An 18,005-nucleotide genomic window follows, 5' to 3' on the forward strand; every position below is an offset into this window, starting at 1 on the left:
TAAAAAATAAGTATATGAAAGTAATATCTATTTATAAAAATGAATTAAAATAAAATGGAAAATAGGAAATTAAAAAAAAAAAACCAAAAAACTTCCAAGTTTATATGCAATGCAATTTCAATCTTAATAATTTGGATGTCCGTCTTAATCTCCAGTCCTGGAGTTGGTGCCTCAGATGTTGTTCTGTAGTTGTCTCATCAAAGGGGATGCATAAAGTAGAACAAAACTACACTCACACACACACAGAAGGAAAAAAAAAAAGCCCAAGTGTCCCCAGTTCAAATGCAATACAGTTTCAGTAAGTTTTTCAGCTTGCAGGTGTAATTCGGTTGTTCTCTCATCAAAGGTAGGGAGAAAAAGAAAAAAAAGCGTCTGGAGGCAGTTCTGAGAGTGGTATCTGCAACTGTGGTTTGCCTGCCTGCTGCTCTCAGCCTGTAGCTGGAGGCGTTATTTATGCAGATCTCTGGGGTGAGCTTAGCACTCACCTGGTCCCACAGGCTTTGTTTGCTCAGAGTTCTCCTGTGCGGCGGCCTCTGCTACAGCCTTTCCCCTTTCCAAGCACTGGGAAAGGTGCCACTGCCCCGCGTTGTCAGGCCTGCGTGTTTATTTACAGTTCACGTGGGAAGTGGGTCTTCCCTCCTCTCACAAGCGTCCCCGCTCCTGGTTGCTGGGCGCGCCCCGCTCCAGCCAGAGCCTCTCCGGCGCGCCTGGCTCGTTTATTTACAGTCCCGGGAAGGGTTCCCTTCCCCCAATCTTCAGCGCTCAGGGCGCCCCACCCTCTTTCCAGCGTGTCTTAACTGTTCTTATTGCTTAGTACTCAGTTTCTCTTTTTTTCCCGGGTGGAGGTCAGTCTGTCCAGGGGGCTATGCTGCTCTGGCCCAGGCTTGTCTGTGGGGGAACCGCGGTACCACGAAGCTCACCTGGTCCGCGTCTTCCCAAGACGTATGGGCGCCGGCCACTGGCGGTCCCGGGGGGCCTCCTCGGTTCTCCGTTTAACGTGAAGTGGAGATTCTCTGCGCCGGCTGGAGATGTGGAGGGGTCAAAGTTATGCCTTTTCTCGGTGATTATGCCTGCAAAGTGTGTCTCCAGCGTCTCTCCAAGATTTCACTATAGGAGGCTCGCTTTCTGCTTCCTACCTCTAGCCGCCATCTTGGAATTCTCAAGCAGTGTCTTTTGATGGGTGAGTTAAGTCCGTTAACATTAAGTGTTAGTACTGATAGGTATGTGGTGATTCCTGTCATTTAGTTGTCTTAGTTGTTTGAAGGTTTGATTGTGTGTACCTAAGTTGAGGTTACTCTCTACTGTCTTGCTTTTTCTTTTCCTGTGGTTTGGTGCTGCTTGTCTTTTCATGGTTAAGTTGGGTGTCACTTTCTGTGTGCAGGATCCCTTGCAGAATCTTTTGTAATGGTGGCTTTGTGGTCACATATTGTTTTAGTTTCTGCTTATCATGGAAGACTTTTATTGCTCCATCTATTTTGAATGATAGCTTTGCTGGGTAGAGTATCCTGGGGTTGAAGTTATTTTCATTCAGTGCCCGGAAGATCTCACCCCACGCTCTTCTTGCTTTTAATGTTTCTGTTGAGAAGTCTGCTGTGATTTTGATGGGTTTACCTTTGTATGTTACTTGTTTTTTCTCTCTTGCAGCCTTCAATATTCTTTCCTTAGTTTCTGAACTTGTTGTTTTAATGATGATATGTCGTGGAGTAGTTCTATTTTGATCTGGTCTGTTTGGTGTCCTGGAGGCCTCTTGCATCTGTATGGGAATATCTTTCTCTAGATTTGGGAAATTTTCCATTATTATTTTGTTGAATATATTACGCATTCCCTTCGCTTGCACCTCTTCTCCTTCTTCGATGCCCATGATTCTCAAGTTTGGTCTTTTGATGGAGTCGGTGAGTTCTTGCATTTTCTTTTCACAGGTCTTGAGTTGTTTAATTAATAGTACTTCGGTTTTTCCTTTAATTACCATTTCATCTTCAAGTTCTGAGATTCTGTCTTCTGTTTGTTCTATTTTGCTGGATTGGCCTTCCGTTTTGTTTTGCAGTTCTGTTTCGTTCTTTTTTCTGAGGTTTTCCATATCCTGGCTGTTTTCTTCTTTATTGTTGTCTATTTTTGTCCTGAGTTCATTTATCCGTTTATTCATTGTGTTCTCTGTTTCACTTTGGTTTTTATGCAATGCTTCTATGGTTTCCTTTATTTCTTCTTTTGCTTTTTCAAATTCTCTATTTTTGTTGTCTTGGAATTTCTTGAGTGTCTCCTGTACATTTTGGTTGACCCTATCCAGTATCATCTCTATAAAATTCTCATTGAGTACTTGTAGTATGTCTTCTTTTAAATTATTCTTGTAGGCTTCATTTGGTCCTTTGGCATAGTTTATCTTCATTTTGTTGGAGTCTGGCTCTGAGTTTCTGTTCTCTTCATTCCCCTCTGGTTCCTGTACTAATTTTTTGCTGTGGGAAAACTGGTTTCCTTGTTTTTTCTGTCTTCCTGTCATTGTCCTTGGTGTTGTTACTGTCCCTGTACTGTGTGTAATTAAGTATTTTCTAGCTTGTAATAATAACAATGGTAATATTGAGAATGGAAGAGTGAGCTGAGATGGAAAGCAAGAAGTTAAAGAAAAGGGGAAAACAAATATACAGACAAGAGGGAGAAAGCAGAACAAGGTATCAGACAGGAGAGTTTCAAAGGTATAAACAGGGAGTGTTAGTGTACTAATCGACAGTAAGCTGAACAGACAATAGAGAGACAGAGAGAGGATTGAAAATCAAAGATAAAAAAAATAAAAAATAAGTATATGAAAGTAATATCTATTTATAAAAATGAATTAAAATAAAATGGAAAATAGGAAATTAAAAAAAAAAAACCAAAAAACTTCCAAGTTTATATGCAATGCAATTTCAGTCTTAATAATTTGGATGTCCGTCTTAATCTCCAGTCCTGGAGTTGGTGCCTCAGATGTTGTTCTGTAGTTGTCTCATCAAAGGGGATGCATAAAGTAGAACAAAACTACACTCACACACACACAGAAGGAAAAAAAAAAGCCCAAGTGTCCCCAGTTCAAATGCAATACAGTTTCAGTAAGTTTTTCAGCTTGCAGGTGTAATTCGGTTGTTCTCTCATCAAAGGTAGGGAGAAAAAGAAAAAAAAGCGTCTGGAGGCAGTTCTGAGAGTGGTATCTGCAACTGTGGTTTGCCTGCCTGCTGCTCTCAGCCTGTAGCTGGAGGCGTTATTTATGCAGATCTCTGGGGTGAGCTTAGCACTCACCTGGTCCCACAGGCTTTGTTTGCTCAGAGTTCTCCTGTGCGGCGGCCTCTGCTACAGCCTTTCCCCTTTCCAAGCACTGGGAAAGGTGCCACTGCCCCGCGTTGTCAGGCCTGCGTGTTTATTTACAGTTCACGTGGGAAGTGGGTCTTCCCTCCTCTCACAAGCGTCCCCGCTCCTGGTTGCTGGGCGCGCCCCGCTCCAGCCAGAGCCTCTCCGGCGCGCCTGGCTCGTTTATTTACAGTCCCGGGAAGGGTTCCCTTCCCCCAATCTTCAGCGCTCAGGGCGCCCCACCCTCTTTCCAGCGTGTCTTAACTGTTCTTATTGCTTAGTACTCAGTTTCTCTTTTTTTCCCGGGTGGAGGTCAGTCTGTCCAGGGGGCTATGCTGCTCTGGCCCAGGCTTGTCTGTGGGGGAACCGCGGTACCACGAAGCTCACCTGGTCCGCGTCTTCCCAAGACGTATGGGCGCCGGCCACTGGCGGTCCCGGGGGGCCTCCTCGGTTCTCCGTTTAACGTGAAGTGGAGATTCTCTGCGCCGGCTGGAGATGTGGAGGGGTCAAAGTTATGCCTTTTCTCGGTGATTATGCCTGCAAAGTGTGTCTCCAGCGTCTCTCCAAGATTTCACTATAGGAGGCTCGCTTTCTGCTTCCTACCTCTAGCCGCCATCTTGGAATTCTCAAGCAGTGTCTTTTGATGGGTGAGTTAAGTCCGTTAACATTAAGTGTTAGTACTGATAGGTATGTGGTGATTCCTGTCATTTAGTTGTCTTAGTTGTTTGAAGGTTTGATTGTGTGTACCTAAGTTGAGGTTACTCTCTACTGTCTTGCTTTTTCTTTTCCTGTGGTTTGGTGCTGCTTGTCTTTTCATGGTTAAGTTGGGTGTCACTTTCTGTGTGCAGGATCCCTTGCAGAATCTTTTGTAATGGTGGCTTTGTGGTCACATATTGTTTTAGTTTCTGCTTATCATGGAAGACTTTTATTGCTCCATCTATTTTGAATGATAGCTTTGCTGGGTAGAGTATCCTGGGGTTGAAGTTATTTTCATTCAGTGCCCGGAAGATCTCACCCCACGCTCTTCTTGCTTTTAATGTTTCTGTTGAGAAGTCTGCTGTGATTTTGATGGGTTTACCTTTGTATGTTACTTGTTTTTTCTCTCTTGCAGCCTTCAATATTCTTTCCTTAGTTTCTGAACTTGTTGTTTTAATGATGATATGTCGTGGAGTAGTTCTATTTTGATCTGGTCTGTTTGGTGTCCTGGAGGCCTCTTGCATCTGTATGGGAATATCTTTCTCTAGATTTGGGAAATTTTCCATTATTATTTTGTTGAATATATTACGCATTCCCTTCGCTTGCACCTCTTCTCCTTCTTCGATGCCCATGATTCTCAAGTTTGGTCTTTTGATGGAGTCGGTGAGTTCTTGCATTTTCTTTTCACAGGTCTTGAGTTGTTTAATTAATAGTACTTCGGTTTTTCCTTTAATTACCATTTCATCTTCAAGTTCTGAGATTCTGTCTTCTGTTTGTTCTATTTTGCTGGATTGGCCTTCCGTTTTGTTTTGCAGTTCTGTTTCGTTCTTTTTTCTGAGGTTTTCCATATCCTGGCTGTTTTCTTCTTTATTGTTGTCTATTTTTGTCCTGAGTTCATTTATCCGTTTATTCATTGTGTTCTCTGTTTCACTTTGGTTTTTATGCAATGCTTCTATGGTTTCCTTTATTTCTTCTTTTGCTTTTTCAAATTCTCTATTTTTGTTGTCTTGGAATTTCTTGAGTGTCTCCTGTACATTTTGGTTGACCCTATCCAGTATCATCTCTATAAAATTCTCATTGAGTACTTGTAGTATGTCTTCTTTTAAATTATTCTTGTAGGCTTCATTTGGTCCTTTGGCATAGTTTATCTTCATTTTGTTGGAGTCTGGCTCTGAGTTTCTGTTCTCTTCATTCCCCTCTGGTTCCTGTACTAATTTTTTGCTGTGGGAAAACTGGTTTCCTTGTTTTTTCTGTCTTCCTGTCATTGTCCTTGGTGTTGTTACTGTCCCTGTACTGTGTGTAATTAAGTATTTTCTAGCTTGTAATAATAACAATGGTAATATTGAGAATGGAAGAGTGAGCTGAGATGGAAAGCAAGAAGTTAAAGAAAAGGGGAAAACAAATATACAGACAAGAGGGAGAAAGCAGAACAAGGTATCAGACAGGAGAGTTTCAAAGGTATAAACAGGGAGTGTTAGTGTACTAATCGACAGTAAGCTGAACAGACAATAGAGAGACAGAGAGAGGATTGAAAATCAAAGATAAAAAAAATAAAAAATAAGTATATGAAAGTAATATCTATTTATAAAAATGAATTAAAATAAAATGGAAAATAGGAAATTAAAAAAAAAAAACCAAAAAACTTCCAAGTTTATATGCAATGCAATTTCAGTCTTAATAATTTGGATGTCCGTCTTAATCTCCAGTCCTGGAGTTGGTGCCTCAGATGTTGTTCTGTAGTTGTCTCATCAAAGGGGATGCATAAAGTAGAACAAAACTACACTCACACACACACAGAAGGAAAAAAAAAAGCCCAAGTGTCCCCAGTTCAAATGCAATACAGTTTCAGTAAGTTTTTCAGCTTGCAGGTGTAATTCGGTTGTTCTCTCATCAAAGGTAGGGAGAAAAAGAAAAAAAAGCGTCTGGAGGCAGTTCTGAGAGTGGTATCTGCAACTGTGGTTTGCCTGCCTGCTGCTCTCAGCCTGTAGCTGGAGGCGTTATTTATGCAGATCTCTGGGGTGAGCTTAGCACTCACCTGGTCCCACAGGCTTTGTTTGCTCAGAGTTCTCCTGTGCGGCGGCCTCTGCTACAGCCTTTCCCCTTTCCAAGCACTGGGAAAGGTGCCACTGCCCCGCGTTGTCAGGCCTGCGTGTTTATTTACAGTTCACGTGGGAAGTGGGTCTTCCCTCCTCTCACAAGCGTCCCCGCTCCTGGTTGCTGGGCGCGCCCCGCTCCAGCCAGAGCCTCTCCGGCGCGCCTGGCTCGTTTATTTACAGTCCCGGGAAGGGTTCCCTTCCCCCAATCTTCAGCGCTCAGGGCGCCCCACCCTCTTTCCAGCGTGTCTTAACTGTTCTTATTGCTTAGTACTCAGTTTCTCTTTTTTTCCCGGGTGGAGGTCAGTCTGTCCAGGGGGCTATGCTGCTCTGGCCCAGGCTTGTCTGTGGGGGAACCGCGGTACCACGAAGCTCACCTGGTCCGCGTCTTCCCAAGACGTATGGGCGCCGGCCACTGGCGGTCCCGGGGGGCCTCCTCGGTTCTCCGTTTAACGTGAAGTGGAGATTCTCTGCGCCGGCTGGAGATGTGGAGGGGTCAAAGTTATGCCTTTTCTCGGTGATTATGCCTGCAAAGTGTGTCTCCAGCGTCTCTCCAAGATTTCACTATAGGAGGCTCGCTTTCTGCTTCCTACCTCTAGCCGCCATCTTGGAATTCTCAAGCAGTGTCTTTTGATGGGTGAGTTAAGTCCGTTAACATTAAGTGTTAGTACTGATAGGTATGTGGTGATTCCTGTCATTTAGTTGTCTTAGTTGTTTGAAGGTTTGATTGTGTGTACCTAAGTTGAGGTTACTCTCTACTGTCTTGCTTTTTCTTTTCCTGTGGTTTGGTGCTGCTTGTCTTTTCATGGTTAAGTTGGGTGTCACTTTCTGTGTGCAGGATCCCTTGCAGAATCTTTTGTAATGGTGGCTTTGTGGTCACATATTGTTTTAGTTTCTGCTTATCATGGAAGACTTTTATTGCTCCATCTATTTTGAATGATAGCTTTGCTGGGTAGAGTATCCTGGGGTTGAAGTTATTTTCATTCAGTGCCCGGAAGATCTCACCCCACGCTCTTCTTGCTTTTAATGTTTCTGTTGAGAAGTCTGCTGTGATTTTGATGGGTTTACCTTTGTATGTTACTTGTTTTTTCTCTCTTGCAGCCTTCAATATTCTTTCCTTAGTTTCTGAACTTGTTGTTTTAATGATGATATGTCGTGGAGTAGTTCTATTTTGATCTGGTCTGTTTGGTGTCCTGGAGGCCTCTTGCATCTGTATGGGAATATCTTTCTCTAGATTTGGGAAATTTTCCATTATCATTTTGTTGAATATATTACGCATTCCCTTCGCTTGCACCTCTTCTCCTTCTTCGATGCCCATGATTCTCAAGTTTGGTCTTTTGATGGAGTCGGTGAGTTCTTGCATTTTCTTTTCACAGGTCTTGAGTTGTTTAATTAATAGTACTTCGGTTTTTCCTTTAATTACCATTTCATCTTCAAGTTCTGAGATTCTGTCTTCTGTTTGTTCTATTTTGCTGGATTGGCCTTCCGTTTTGTTTTGCAGTTCTGTTTCGTTCTTTTTTCTGAGGTTTTCCATATCCTGGCTGTTTTCTTCTTTATTGTTGTCTATTTTTGTCCTGAGTTCATTTATCCATTTATTCATTGTGTTCTCTCTTTCACTTTGGTGTTTATACAGTGCTTCTATGGTTTCCTTTATTTCTTCTTTTGCTTTTTCAAATTCTCTATTGTTATTGTCTTGGAATTTCTTGAGTGTCTCCTGTACATTTTGGTTGACCCTATCCAGTATCATCTCTATAAAATTCTCATTGAGTACTTGTAGTATGTCTTCTTTTAAATTATTCTTGTAGGCTTCATTTGGTCCTTTGGCATAGTTTATCTTCATTTTGTTGGAGTCTGGCTCTGAGTTTCTGTTCTCTTCATTCCCCTCTGGTTCCTGTACTAATTTTTTGCTGTGGGAAAACTGGTTTCCTTGTTTTTTCTGTCTTCCTGTCATTGTCCTTGGTGTTGTTTCTGTCCCTGTACTGTGTGTAATTAAGTATTTTCTAGCTTGTAATAATAACAATGGTAATATTGAGAATGGAAGAGTGAGCTGAGATGGAAAGCAAGAAGTTAAAGAAAAGGGGAAAACAAATATACAGACAAGAGGGAGAAAGCAGAACAAGGTATCAGACAGGAGAGTTTCAAAGGTATAAACAGGGAGTGTTAGTGTACTAATCGACAGTAAGCTGAACAGACAATAGAGAGACAGAGAGAGGATTGAAAATCAAAGATAAAAAAAATAAAAAATAAGTATATGAAAGTAATATCTATTTATAAAAATGAATTAAAATGAAATGGAAAATAGGAAATTAAAAAAAAAAAACCAAAAAACTTCCAAGTTTATATGCAATGCAATTTCAGTCTTAATAATTTGGATGTCCGTCTTAATCTCCAGTCCTGGAGTTGGTGCCTCAGATGTTGTTCTGTAGTTGTCTCATCAAAGGGGATGCATAAAGTAGAACAAAACTACACTCACACACACACAGAAGGAAAAAAAAAAAGCCCAAGTGTCCCCAGTTCAAATGCAATACAGTTTCAGTAAGTTTTTCAGCTTGCAGGTGTAATTCGGTTGTTCTCTCATCAAAGGTAGGGAGAAAAAGAAAAAAAAGCGTCTGGAGGCAGTTCTGAGAGTGGTATCTGCAACTGTGGTTTGCCTGCCTGCTGCTCTCAGCCTGTAGCTGGAGGCGTTATTTATGCAGATCTCTGGGGTGAGCTTAGCACTCACCTGGTCCCACAGGCTTTGTTTGCTCAGAGTTCTCCTGTGCGGCGGCCTCTGCTACAGCCTTTCCCCTTTCCAAGCACTGGGAAAGGTGCCACTGCCCCGCGTTGTCAGGCCTGCGTGTTTATTTACAGTTCACGTGGGAAGTGGGTCTTCCCTCCTCTCACAAGCGTCCCCGCTCCTGGTTGCTGGGCGCGCCCCGCTCCAGCCAGAGCCTCTCCGGCGCGCCTGGCTCGTTTATTTACAGTCCCGGGAAGGGTTCCCTTCCCCCAATCTTCAGCGCTCAGGGCGCCCCACCCTCTTTCCAGCGTGTCTTAACTGTTCTTATTGCTTAGTACTCAGTTTCTCTTTTTTTCCCGGGTGGAGGTCAGTCTGTCCAGGGGGCTATGCTGCTCTGGCCCAGGCTTGTCTGTGGGGGAACCGCGGTACCACGAAGCTCACCTGGTCCGCGTCTTCCCAAGACGTATGGGCGCCGGCCACTGGCGGTCCCGGGGGGCCTCCTCGGTTCTCCGTTTAACGTGAAGTGGAGATTCTCTGCGCCGGCTGGAGATGTGGAGGGGTCAAAGTTATGCCTTTTCTCGGTGATTATGCCTGCAAAGTGTGTCTCCAGCGTCTCTCCAAGATTTCACTATAGGAGGCTCGCTTTCTGCTTCCTACCTCTAGCCGCCATCTTGGAATTCTCAAGCAGTGTCTTTTGATGGGTGAGTTAAGTCCGTTAACATTAAGTGTTAGTACTGATAGGTATGTGGTGATTCCTGTCATTTAGTTGTCTTAGTTGTTTGAAGGTTTGATTGTGTGTACCTAAGTTGAGGTTACTCTCTACTGTCTTGCTTTTTCTTTTCCTGTGGTTTGGTGCTGCTTGTCTTTTCATGGTTAAGTTGGGTGTCACTTTCTGTGTGCAGGATCCCTTGCAGAATCTTTTGTAATGGTGGCTTTGTGGTCACATATTGTTTTAGTTTCTGCTTATCATGGAAGACTTTTATTGCTCCATCTATTTTGAATGATAGCTTTGCTGGGTAGAGTATCCTGGGGTTGAAGTTATTTTCATTCAGTGCCCGGAAGATCTCACCCCACGCTCTTCTTGCTTTTAATGTTTCTGTTGAGAAGTCTGCTGTGATTTTGATGGGTTTACCTTTGTATGTTACTTGTTTTTTCTCTCTTGCAGCCTTCAATATTCTTTCCTTAGTTTCTGAACTTGTTGTTTTAATGATGATATGTCGTGGAGTAGTTCTATTTTGATCTGGTCTGTTTGGTGTCCTGGAGGCCTCTTGCATCTGTATGGGAATATCTTTCTCTAGATTTGGGAAATTTTCCATTATCATTTTGTTGAATATATTACGCATTCCCTTCGCTTGCACCTCTTCTCCTTCTTCGATGCCCATGATTCTCAAGTTTGGTCTTTTGATGGAGTCGGTGAGTTCTTGCATTTTCTTTTCACAGGTCTTGAGTTGTTTAATTAATAGTACTTCGGTTTTTCCTTTAATTACCATTTCATCTTCAAGTTCTGAGATTCTGTCTTCTGTTTGTTCTATTTTGCTGGATTGGCCTTCCGTTTTGTTTTGCAGTTCTGTTTCGTTCTTTTTTCTGAGGTTTTCCATATCCTGGCTGTTTTCTTCTTTATTGTTGTCTATTTTTGTCCTGAGTTCATTTATCCATTTATTCATTGTGTTCTCTCTTTCACTTTGGTGTTTATACAGTGCTTCTATGGTTTCCTTTATTTCTTCTTTTGCTTTTTCAAATTCTCTATTGTTATTGTCTTGGAATTTCTTGAGTGTCTCCTGTACATTTTGGTTGACCCTATCCAGTATCATCTCTATAAAATTCTCATTGAGTACTTGTAGTATGTCTTCTTTTAAATTATTCTTGTAGGCTTCATTTGGTCCTTTGGCATAGTTTATCTTCATTTTGTTGGAGTCTGGCTCTGAGTTTCTGTTCTCTTCATTCCCCTCTGGTTCCTGTACTAATTTTTTGCTGTGGGAAAACTGGTTTCCTTGTTTTTTCTGTCTTCCTGTCATTGTCCTTGGTGTTGTTACTGTCCCTGTACTGTGTGTAATTAAGTATTTTCTAGCTTGTAATAATAACAATGGTAATATTGAGAATGGAAGAGTGAGCTGAGATGGAAAGCAAGAAGTTAAAGAAAAGGGGAAAACAAATATACAGACAAGAGGGAGAAAGCAGAACAAGGTATCAGACAGGAGAGTTTCAAAGGTATAAACCGGGAGTGTTAGTGTACTAATCGACAGTAAGCTGAACAGACAATAGAGAGACAGAGAGAGGATTGAAAATCAAAGATAAAAAAAATAAAAAATAAGTATATGAAAGTAATATCTATTTATAAAAATGAATTAAAATAAAATGGAAAATAGGAAATTAAAAAAAAAAACCAAAAAACTTCCAAGTTTATATGCAATGCAATTTCAGTCTTAATAATTTGGATGTCCGTCTTAATCTCCAGTCCTGGAGTTGGTGCCTCAGATGTTGTTCTGTAGTTGTCTCATCAAAGGGGATGCATAAAGTAGAACAAAACTACACTCACACACACACAGAAGGAAAAAAAAAAAGCCCAAGTGTCCCCAGTTCAAATGCAATACAGTTTCAGTAAGTTTTTCAGCTTGCAGGTGTAATTCGGTTGTTCTCTCATCAAAGGTAGGGAGAAAAAGAAAAAAAAGCGTCTGGAGGCAGTTCTGAGAGTGGTATCTGCAACTGTGGTTTGCCTGCCTGCTGCTCTCAGCCTGTAGCTGGAGGCGTTATTTATGCAGATCTCTGGGGTGAGCTTAGCACTCACCTGGTCCCACAGGCTTTGTTTGCTCAGAGTTCTCCTGTGCGGCGGCCTCTGCTACAGCCTTTCCCCTTTCCAAGCACTGGGAAAGGTGCCACTGCCCCGCGTTGTCAGGCCTGCGTGTTTATTTACAGTTCACGTGGGAAGTGGGTCTTCCCTCCTCTCACAAGCGTCCCCGCTCCTGGTTGCTGGGCGCGCCCCGCTCCAGCCAGAGCCTCTCCGGCGCGCCTGGCTCGTTTATTTACAGTCCCGGGAAGGGTTCCCTTCCCCCAATCTTCAGCGCTCAGGGCGCCCCACCCTCTTTCCAGCGTGTCTTAACTGTTCTTATTGCTTAGTACTCAGTTTCTCTTTTTTTCCCGGGTGGAGGTCAGTCTGTCCAGGGGGCTATGCTGCTCTGGCCCAGGCTTGTCTGTGGGGGAACCGCGGTACCACGAAGCTCACCTGGTCCGCGTCTTCCCAAGACGTATGGGCGCCGGCCACTGGCGGTCCCGGGGGGCCTCCTCGGTTCTCCGTTTAACGTGAAGTGGAGATTCTCTGCGCCGGCTGGAGATGTGGAGGGGTCAAAGTTATGCCTTTTCTCGGTGATTATGCCTGCAAAGTGTGTCTCCAGCGTCTCTCCAAGATTTCACTATAGGAGGCTCGCTTTCTGCTTCCTACCTCTAGCCGCCATCTTGGAATTCTCAAGCAGTGTCTTTTGATGGGTGAGTTAAGTCCGTTAACATTAAGTGTTAGTACTGATAGGTATGTGGTGATTCCTGTCATTTAGTTGTCTTAGTTGTTTGAAGGTTTGATTGTGTGTACCTAAGTTGAGGTTACTCTCTACTGTCTTGCTTTTTCTTTTCCTGTGGTTTGGTGCTGCTTGTCTTTTCATGGTTAAGTTGGGTGTCACTTTCTGTGTGCAGGATCCCTTGCAGAATCTTTTGTAATGGTGGCTTTGTGGTCACATATTGTTTTAGTTTCTGCTTATCATGGAAGACTTTTATTGCTCCATCTATTTTGAATGATAGCTTTGCTGGGTAGAGTATCCTGGGGTTGAAGTTATTTTCATTCAGTGCCCGGAAGATCTCACCCCACGCTCTTCTTGCTTTTAATGTTTCTGTTGAGAAGTCTGCTGTGATTTTGATGGGTTTACCTTTGTATGTTACTTGTTTTTTCTCTCTTGCAGCCTTCAATATTCTTTCCTTAGTTTCTGAACTTGTTGTTTTAATGATGATATGTCGTGGAGTAGTTCTATTTTGATCTGGTCTGTTTGGTGTCCTGGAGGCCTCTTGCATCTGTATGGGAATATCTTTCTCTAGATTTGGGAAATTTTCCATTATCATTTTGTTGAATATATTACGCATTCCCTTCGCTTGCACCTCTTCTCCTTCTTCGATGCCCATGATTCTCAAGTTTGGTCTTTTGATGGAGTCGGTGAGTTCTTGCATTTTCTTTTCACAGGTCTTGAGTTGTTTAATTAATAGTACTTCGGTTTTTCCTTTAATTACCATTTCATCTTCAAGTTCTGAGATTCTGTCTTCTGTTTGTTCTATTTTGCTGGATTGGCCTTCCGTTTTGTTTTGCAGTTCTGTTTCGTTCTTTTTTCTGAGGTTTTCCATATCCTGGCTGTTTTCTTCTTTATTGTTGTCTATTTTTGTCCTGAGTTCATTTATCCATTTATTCATTGTGTTCTCTCTTTCACTTTGGTGTTTATACAGTGCTTCTATGGTTTCCTTTATTTCTTCTTTTGCTTTTTCAAATTCTCTATTGTTATTGTCTTGGAATTTCTTGAGTGTCTCCTGTACATTTTGGTTGACCCTATCCAGTATCATCTCTATAAAATTCTCATTGAGTACTTGTAGTATGTCTTCTTTTAAATTATTCTTGTAGGCTTCATTTGGTCCTTTGGCATAGTTTATCTTCATTTTGTTGGAGTCTGGCTCTGAGTTTCTGTTCTCTTCATTCCCCTCTGGTTCCTGTACTAATTTTTTGCTGTGGGAAAACTGGTTTCCTTGTTTTTTCTGTCTTCCTGTCATTGTCCTTGGTGTTGTTACTGTCCCTGTACTGTGTGTAATTAAGTATTTTCTAGCTTGTAATAATAACAATGGTAATATTGAGAATGGAAGAGTGAGCTGAGATGGAAAGCAAGAAGTTAAAGAAAAGGGGAAAACAAATATACAGACAAGAGGGAGAAAGCAGAACAAGGTATCAGACAGGAGAGTTTCAAAGGTATAAACAGGGAGTGTTAGTGTACTAATCGACAGTAAGCTGAACAGACAATAGAGAGACAGAGAGAGGATTGAAAATCAAAGATAAAAAAAATAAAAAATAAGTATATGAAAGTAATATCTATTTATAAAAATGAATTAAAATAAAATGGAAAATAGGAAATTAAAAAAAAAAAACCAAAAAACTTCCAAGTTTATATGCAATGCAATTTCAGTCTTAATAATTTGGATGTCCGTCTTAATCTCCAGTCCTGGAGTTGGTGCCTCAGATGTTGTTCTGTAGTTGTCTCATCAAAGGGGATGCATAAAGTAGAACAAAACTACACTCACACACACACAGAAGGAAAAAAAAAAAGCCCAAGTGTCCCCAGTTCAAATGCAATACAGTTTCAGTAAGTTTTTCAGCTTGCAGGTGTAATTCGGTTGTTCTCTCATCAAAGGTAGGGAGAAAAAGAAAAAAAAGCGTCTGGAGGCAGTTCTGAGAGTGGTATCTGCAACTGTGGTTTGCCTGCCTGCTGCTCTCAGCCTGTAGCTGGAGGCGTTATTTATGCAGATCTCTGGGGTGAGCTTAGCACTCACCTGGTCCCACAGGCTTTGTTTGCTCAGAGTTCTCCTGTGCGGCGGCCTCTGCTACAGCCTTTCCCCTTTCCAAGCACTGGGAAAGGTGCCACTGCCCCGCGTTGTCAGGCCTGCGTGTTTATTTACAGTTCACGTGGGAAGTGGGTCTTCCCTCCTCTCACAAGCGTCCCCGCTCCTGGTTGCTGGGCGCGCCCCGCTCCAGCCAGAGCCTCTCCGGCGCGCCTGGCTCGTTTATTTACAGTCCCGGGAAGGGTTCCCTTCCCCCAATCTTCAGCGCTCAGGGCGCCCCACCCTCTTTCCAGCGTGTCTTAACTGTTCTTATTGCTTAGTACTCAGTTTCTCTTTTTTTCCCGGGTGGAGGTCAGTCTGTCCAGGGGGCTATGCTGCTCTGGCCCAGGCTTGTCTGTGGGGGAACCGCGGTACCACGAAGCTCACCTGGTCCGCGTCTTCCCAAGACGTATGGGCGCCGGCCACTGGCGGTCCCGGGGGGCCTCCTCGGTTCTCCGTTTAACGTGAAGTGGAGATTCTCTGCGCCGGCTGGAGATGTGGAGGGGTCAAAGTTATGCCTTTTCTCGGTGATTATGCCTGCAAAGTGTGTCTCCAGCGTCTCTCCAAGATTTCACTATAGGAGGCTCGCTTTCTGCTTCCTACCTCTAGCCGCCATCTTGGAATTCTCAAGCAGTGTCTTTTGATGGGTGAGTTAAGTCCGTTAACATTAAGTGTTAGTACTGATAGGTATGTGGTGATTCCTGTCATTTAGTTGTCTTAGTTGTTTGAAGGTTTGATTGTGTGTACCTAAGTTGAGGTTACTCTCTACTGTCTTGCTTTTTCTTTTCCTGTGGTTTGGTGCTGCTTGTCTTTTCATGGTTAAGTTGGGTGTCACTTTCTGTGTGCAGGATCCCTTGCAGAATCTTTTGTAATGGTGGCTTTGTGGTCACATATTGTTTTAGTTTCTGCTTATCATGGAAGACTTTTATTGCTCCATCTATTTTGAATGATAGCTTTGCTGGGTAGAGTATCCTGGGGTTGAAGTTATTTTCATTCAGTGCCCGGAAGATCTCACCCCACGCTCTTCTTGCTTTTAATGTTTCTGTTGAGAAGTCTGCTGTGATTTTGATGGGTTTACCTTTGTATGTTACTTGTTTTTTCTCTCTTGCAGCCTTCAATATTCTTTCCTTAGTTTCTGAACTTGTTGTTTTAATGATGATATGTCGTGGAGTAGTTCTATTTTGATCTGGTCTGTTTGGTGTCCTGGAGGCCTCTTGCATCTGTATGGGAATATCTTTCTCTAGATTTGGGAAATTTTCCATTATTATTTTGTTGAATATATTACGCATTCCCTTCGCTTGCACCTCTTCTCCTTCTTCGATGCCCATGATTCTCAAGTTTGGTCTTTTGATGGAGTCGGTGAGTTCTTGCATTTTCTTTTCACAGGTCTTGAGTTGTTTAATTAATAGTACTTCGGTTTTTCCTTTAATTACCATTTCATCTTCAAGTTCTGAGATTCTGTCTTCTGTTTGTTCTATTTTGCTGGATTGGCCTTCCGTTTTGTTTTGCAGTTCTGTTTCGTTCTTTTTTCTGAGGTTTTCCATATCCTGGCTGTTTTCTTCTTTATTGTTGTCTATTTTTGTCCTGAGTTCATTTATCCATTTATTCATTGTGTTCTCTCTTTCACTTTGGTGTTTATACAGTGCTTCTATGGTTTCCTTTATTTCTTCTTTTGCTTTTTCAAATTCTCTATTGTTATTGTCTTGGAATTTCTTGAGTGTCTCCTGTACATTTTGGTTGACCCTATCCAGTATCATCTCTATAAAATTCTCATTGAGTACTTGTAGTATGTCTTCTTTTAAATTATTCTTGTAGGCTTCATTTGGTCCTTTGGCATAGTTTATCTTCATTTTGTTGGAGTCTGGCTCTGAGTTTCTGTTCTCTTCATTCCCCTCTGGTTCCTGTACTAATTTTTTGCTGTGGGAAAACTGGTTTCCTTGTTTTTTCTGTCTTCCTGTCATTGTCCTTGGTGTTGTTACTGTCCCTGTACTGTGTGTAATTAAGTATTTTCTAGCTTGTAATAATAACAATGGTAATATTGAGAATGGAAGAGTGAGCTGAGATGGAAAGCAAGAAGTTAAAGAAAAGGGGAAAACAAATATACAGACAAGAGGGAGAAAGCAGAACAAGGTATCAGACAGGAGAGTTTCAAAGGTATAAACAGGGAGTGTTAGTGTACTAATCGACAGTAAGCTGAACAGACAATAGAGAGACAGAGAGAGGATTGAAAATCAAAGATAAAAAAAATAAAAAATAAGTATATGAAAGTAATATCTATTTATAAAAATGAATTAAAATAAAATGGAAAATAGGAAATTAAAAAAAAAAAACCAAAAAACTTCCAAGTTTATATGCAATGCAATTTCAGTCTTAATAATTTGGATGTCCGTCTTAATCTCCAGTCCTGGAGTTGGTGCCTCAGATGTTGTTCTGTAGTTGTCTCATCAAAGGGGATGCATAAAGTAGAACAAAACTACACTCACACACACACAGAAGGAAAAAAAAAAAGCCCAAGTGTCCCCAGTTCAAATGCAATACAGTTTCAGTAAGTTTTTCAGCTTGCAGGTGTAATTCGGTTGTTCTCTCATCAAAGGTAGGGAGAAAAAGAAAAAAAAGCGTCTGGAGGCAGTTCTGAGAGTGGTATCTGCAACTGTGGTTTGCCTGCCTGCTGCTCTCAGCCTGTAGCTGGAGGCGTTATTTATGCAGATCTCTGGGGTGAGCTTAGCACTCACCTGGTCCCACAGGCTTTGTTTGCTCAGAGTTCTCCTGTGCGGCGGCCTCTGCTACAGCCTTTCCCCTTTCCAAGCACTGGGAAAGGTGCCACTGCCCCGCGTTGTCAGGCCTGCGTGTTTATTTACAGTTCACGTGGGAAGTGGGTCTTCCCTCCTCTCACAAGCGTCCCCGCTCCTGGTTGCTGGGCGCGCCCCGCTCCAGCCAGAGCCTCTCCGGCGCGCCTGGCTCGTTTATTTACAGTCCCGGGAAGGGTTCCCTTCCCCCAATCTTCAGCGCTCAGGGCGCCCCACCCTCTTTCCAGCGTGTCTTAACTGTTCTTATTGCTTAGTACTCAGTTTCTCTTTTTTTCCCGGGTGGAGGTCAGTCTGTCCAGGGGGCTATGCTGCTCTGGCCCAGGCTTGTCTGTGGGGGAACCGCGGTACCACGAAGCTCACCTGGTCCGCGTCTTCCCAAGACGTATGGGCGCCGGCCACTGGCGGTCCCGGGGGGCCTCCTCGGTTCTCCGTTTAACGTGAAGTGGAGATTCTCTGCGCCGGCTGGAGATGTGGAGGGGTCAAAGTTATGCCTTTTCTCGGTGATTATGCCTGCAAAGTGTGTCTCCAGCGTCTCTCCAAGATTTCACTATAGGAGGCTCGCTTTCTGCTTCCTACCTCTAGCCGCCATCTTGGAATTCTCAAGCAGTGTCTTTTGATGGGTGAGTTAAGTCCGTTAACATTAAGTGTTAGTACTGATAGGTATGTGGTGATTCCTGTCATTTAGTTGTCTTAGTTGTTTGAAGGTTTGATTGTGTGTACCTAAGTTGAGGTTACTCTCTACTGTCTTGCTTTTTCTTTTCCTGTGGT

The sequence above is a fragment of the Castor canadensis genome, chromosome 16 (genome assembly GCF_047511655.1).
Source record: "Castor canadensis chromosome 16, mCasCan1.hap1v2, whole genome shotgun sequence".
NCBI classification, from domain to species: Eukaryota; Metazoa; Chordata; class Mammalia; order Rodentia; family Castoridae; genus Castor; species Castor canadensis.